Consider the following 6,000-nt stretch of genomic DNA (forward strand, 5'->3'; position numbering starts at 1 on the left):
GGCGGGGGTCCGGGGGCGGTCAGGGGAGAAGGAGTGGGGGTGGGTGGATGGGGCGGAGGTCCCGGGGGGGGGCATCAGGGAACGGGGGGAGGATTGGATGGGGCAGGAGTCCTAGGGGAGGCAGATAGCAGGTGGGGGCGGACCACGACCCCCTCCCCTAACTGGCCCTCCATACAATTTCCGAAACCCGATGCGGCCCTCAGGCCAAAAAGTTTGCCCACCCTTGCTCTAGGTGCTATAACTACTCCACCCCTTTTGTTCCTCAGGAAGAGCACACAGTTATATATTACTTCTCCAGTTAGTGGTACAGACTCAGTGATGATTCATCATTTGTCACAAAATAGCTGCCTCTACACTGGATGTTAGGCTGGCATAGATAACCAGGATTTTTCACACCCCTGAGCACTGTAGCTATGTTGACCTAAATGTTAAGTGCAGATCAGGCCCAAACAACATTAGCTTCCTCAATGATTAACTCTTCCATTGACATAGCTGTGTCTACACTGTGCTTTTTTTCGCATCTTGATGGACCTAACTGTGCCAACATAACATTTAAGTGTAGCCCACACCTGGGATAGAGAATCAGAAGGTTTATGCTCTATTCCTAGTTTGCTGTATGATCTTGCAAACATTAATTAGGGATTGAGCAAAAACCCACCAACATCAGTGAAAAGATCCCAACCATTTCAATGGGCTCTAATTTCTCTGTGCCTCAGGGCCTCATCATGTAAAATGGGATTACTATTATTTACTTTCGTCATAGATGTTTTTCAGTGCTTAATTCATTAATATTTATAAAACTTTTTGAGCTCCTTGAGTTGGAGGTGCCATAGAAGTACAAAGTATTATCATTATCAACCTTTTACATTTGTGTTTTGGAGTATAACTGATGTTACTCACATCTTTGGGTTCCTCAGCAGTCAAGCTTGCAATTTCTATAGTCACATTTTCATTTTTTCCCTGGAAATCTGCAGATCTGTCAATGTTTGAAACAAAACTGCTCTGTAGGCACAGATATGTTGGTATTATGTCCATTGTTTAAAAAAAATTATAAAAGGAAGCATGATCTATTCACTTCTGGGGATTCAGATGGCAGGACAAAATTGCCGACTGCAGTTTTAGACTCTTTGACCTTACTGAAGCAATAGCCGTTTTGACATTGACATCTGTGGGGATCAGGATGTCACCCTTTGTCTTACTGGTGTACTTCTTCATGGCTCTTTAGAATACCTGGTGAAGCTGCTTGCGGAATGCATCCATATGGGATTGATAAGCATGCACTTTCTGATGTTGTAAGATAATCCAATTGCTTTTAAATTACTTATCACAAAACTCATGACCTAGCCTATAATTAAGATTTTGGGCTCATTGTAAGAGAAATTCTGCTGCCAAAGAAAGCTACGATACCATCAGCAGATGAAGCACAAGCTTCTGAGAACCTGAATAATAAAGGACTACTTGGTGCTCGTAGAATGAAGGGTACATTGTCTTAAAGAATAAATAATAATGTAGTAAATCAAGGTATCAAACATATTAGTTTGTTAGTAAAAAGGTCATTATTATTACTATTATCATTATTATTACTTATTTGTATTATTGTAGCATCCAAAGTTTAGGATCTGGGCCCCATTGTGCTAGGCACTACAGGCACACAAATAAACATGGTTGCATAGTCATATGATCAAATACCTCCTACCCAACTGGAGTGAAGCCAAGATGCTCTGAAAATACTCTCCTCTTATGCAGTTAGGAAGCAGAGGGGAACCCTAGGAGCAGCAGGTGAATGCACGCTACAGTCATCTTTGCAAAGGGCTGTCTGTCGTATCAACCCACTGGGAGCAATGGGTGATAGTGGCCATGCTGAAGAAGATAATTCTTAGTAAGTTTCCCTGACAAAGAATATTCTGTGTGTCAGCCTCTGGTGAAAGAGATACTTTTATTTATAAAGAACCATGTCAAAAAAGGATCATTAATCCTAAAAATGTATTTTAAAAAAAGCTACACCATTGCACCAGGGCTACTCAAGATTCACCTCTGCCAATTGTTGTGTAGTTAGGCAATGCATGAACTGTTGACCTAGCTCTGTCTATAGGCTATAGTCCTAATAATTAGACCCAACTGTTCTTAACAACTTAGTTTAATTACAACCTAATTTCTTCTACAGTGGCCTGTGCACAAGATTTCAATAAGGTATCATTGTATGGAAAGATTGAAGTGTTTTTGTTGTTCTTTTATTTGCTTGACTGGCCCTCCATAATTAATAATAGAGGCAATAACAGTTGTAATGACACTGACCAATTAATATGAAAAATAAATGTTAGATGGACTTGGAAAACCAAGTTTCAGGGCTGTAAAGGTTTTAGCTGTGCTTTCTGAAGAGTTAGCAAAAATGTAAAATATAAAACTACTTTACAAAATATGTACAGGCTTGTACATGTGTCAACAAGCTTTGCAGAGACATGTATATGGAATTTAACTTGTGTGATGCTCCAGCACACCAGATAGTTCATCTCTCTTTAATAAAGCTGTTAAATATTGAGCTAATTTTCCCCTCTTATGCAAACAAAGTATTATTTCCAGTAGGGTGAAATCCTCCAGATGTCTGTGGATTGGCTATGAACAGTAGGTCAACTGATCTCTACAAAAAAGAGTCAAACTAGGAAATCAGAAAAACAAGTAGAGGAGTGTAACTTACATCTAAATCAACACTGCAGAGAAGACAGGACTGGCCTCATATTTTACCTACGCTTGCTTTGACAGTGCATTTTCCCACATACCAATTGCTTAACATCAACTTCTGTGACAGAATACATTGACCATGTTGTGGTGTTTAGATGCTGCTTGTGATTATTAGAACTGGGAGCACTGGCTGTTGGGAATCTGAAAGGACAAGAAACAGGAAGCAGGGGGGAAGAGTTGAGAAGGCTGAGTGAGAGTTACAGAGGGTGCAGCAGCAGCTTGGTAAAGAGGTTTCCACTGTAAAAATAAAGTCGTATTGAAGTTTGTTAGTACCTTGCCTGATACAACACATGTCACAAGCATGCTGAATATACAAGTAGATGCATGTGGCCTGGATCCCAGGTATGACTGTAGAGCAGGGGTCGGCAACATTCGGCACACGGCTCGCCAGGGTAAGCACCCTGGCGGGCCGGGCCAGTTTATTTACCTGCTGACGCGGCAGATTCGGCCGATCGCGGCCCCCACTGGCCGCGGTTCGCCATCCCGGGCCAATGGGGGTGGTGGGAAGCCGCGGCCAGCACATCGCTCGCCCGCGCCGCTTCTCGCTGCCCCCATTGGCCCAGGACGGTGAACCGCGGCCAGTAGTGGCCGCAATCGGCTGAACCTGCCGCGTCAGCAGGTAAATAAACCGGCCCGGCCCGCCAGGGTGCTTACCCTGGCGAGCCACGTGCCGAACTTGCCGACCCCTGCTGTAGAGCGTGATATGAACCAAAACCTTGGCTTAGAATATGAACTTTTTGGGAGAGGAGAAACTGAGAATCTGAACTCTTCTGCCTTTAATGGTCTAAACTAGTGGTTCTCAACCTATTTACCAATGTGGGCTGCATATGCAGCTCTCTATGTGTTATGACCCTGAGGACGTAACATGGGCCACACCTGTGTGCTCATTGGGCCGTAAGTAGCCTGCAGGCCACAGTTTGAGAACCACTGGTCTAAATCAAAATCTCAAATAAGCCCCCATAATGCTTAGTGTTTGAAATATAGATCTAGAGCTGGATTTCTCAGCCCATGGTCCTGTCATGGAAAGTCAAAGGAAAGAGTTTGCCAACCATAGAATCAGTCACACACAGTGAATCCCACCCCAACTAGTAGAGTAATCCTGCAGTTCACTCTTGTGTAACTCCAAAGGGACAGCTGGGCTATAATGAGCTGAGTACAGGGCTAAGAGACCTGGATTCCCTTCCTGATTCTGCCGTGAACTTTGCAGTCTATGGATGAAAGATGCTAAATAAGGATTAAGTGTTATTAGTACTGCTGTCAAGAGGTCCTGTCCTGACACATTTAATCAGGCATTGACTTCAATGGAAGTTTTGAGTTTAGGCTCCAGAGACCAAATTTTTAAAGATATTGAGGTGCTTAACTCCCATTGAAATAGTCCCACTGAAATCAATGGGAGTTAGGCATCTAAATACCTTTAAAAATCTGGCTCTACATTCCCAAACAAACATTCTCCTGGTCCGAATAATTTTGTACCTGTAAATAAAGAGCAAAGGAAAAAAGCCAGGATAGTTTTCTTCTTACTGAAAGTTAAGGGTATTATGAAAATGTATTTCTTTACTATTTTTTCTTACATTTTTCACACCAAGTAGAACGAAGGAGTATTGTCAGCCAGGCAGCAGAATATGCATTGCTTTCTCTGCAGCAGAGGCACTATGGTCATGGTGGGAAAACAAGTAAACTCCCTGGCAGCCCAGCTGCAAAGAAGCCAACGCTTAGTAGGTGAGACACTCTACCAAACTCCCTATGGGCAAACTTAAGACTTAGCCACAGACCATTGACAAAGTTTTACCTAGTTATTGTAATATATTGAATTGTTCAAAATTCCCAGCCATTGAAAGGCAGATTGCAATCAGGCGTGACCACATTGAGGAGAGTTTGTGAGCAGATTTATCATTCTTTCTGGATGATATAGTGGTTACTGTAAAATCTTTGGCAGCTAGGAAATCACCAGAATGTCTCCCTCATTGTACGGGGAGTGGGAGAGCATGCTGCCTCCAGCATGTCCAGCCAGCAATTCTGGAAAGCAAACATGAGGGGTGACTATGCCTATTTCCCACTCTATTCTGCTACCTTTTGGCCAATTCTCCATCAAGGAAGCTACTTGGTAGGAGCCCTTCACTCTCTTGGGTACAAGGGCTACAGGTCTGACTGGCCCTTATACAGATCATGCAAAAGGGAGGCAGGAGGTTCCCTCTGCCCAGTGCACAAGGGATAAGGGTTGGCACAGTGTGTCTCTCTATAAGATATCCTGAGAGCAAAATAAAACACAATCATTTGCTAATAAATAAGCAAAACTGGAAATTCTCCATATTTTCCATATTTACCTGATGGTTCCATTTTTTTCAATGATTTAACACTAGGAGATAGAAAGGGGCACACTACAAGATGGTAGAGATTCTCTAAGCTAGCTCCATAATGTAGATAGGGATGACTCCAGTCTGCACTAAGCCACTTGTTGCTTGTCCTCAGAAAATCATTCAGCGCTGCAGGATTGAGTTGGTCTCTCAGGCTATGTCTACACTACAAAGTCGACTTAAGTTATGTCAACGATCATCCGCTGCTGTCATTAAACTGTTACAGCGCTCCTTGTGACAGTGGAATGCGTCCACAGTTGGTGCTCTTGCATCGATAGAGAGAGCAGTACACCATGGGTAGCTATCCCACTGTGCAACTTGCCACCATCTGCCGCTGGGTGTTCTGGGACAGGATCACAGTGCCTCATGGGGACAGGCTGAGTGTCCCATGATGTAATTTTCTCCGTCTCATCATTCCATGGGAATCTGACTACATTTTATATTGTTTTTCAACAGCCCCTGTAAACTGTGTGCCCACCATCTTTTTCAGAATCCAGCACTGCTCTCAAGTCTTGTGATGAGCGTTATGAACATAACGTGGCTGATCCTACAGTGTTTCATGAGCTACAAATCTGGTAATGACACTGTGGTGTCTGCCCTGCTGTGTGCAGTGGAAAGAAACAAGTCAAGATTACTGTTGGCATTCCCGGAGCAGTTGTACACAGTGGACTGTTGGTACTGGGTTTGGGAAACAAGCACTGAATGGTGGGATCATATCATGATGCAGGTTTGGGATGACGAGTAGTGGCTGCAGAATGTTCAGGTGCTCAAAGCCACCTTTCTGGAACTGTGTGTGGAGCTACCCCCAGCACTTCAGTGCAAGGATACCAAAATGAGAGCTGCCCTCATGATGGAGAAGCAAGTGGTGATTGCTGTGTGAATGCTGGCAACTCCAGACTGCTACCAA

Source organism: Malaclemys terrapin, chromosome 1 (assembly GCF_027887155.1).
Source record: "Malaclemys terrapin pileata isolate rMalTer1 chromosome 1, rMalTer1.hap1, whole genome shotgun sequence".
NCBI classification, from domain to species: Eukaryota; Metazoa; Chordata; order Testudines; family Emydidae; genus Malaclemys; species Malaclemys terrapin.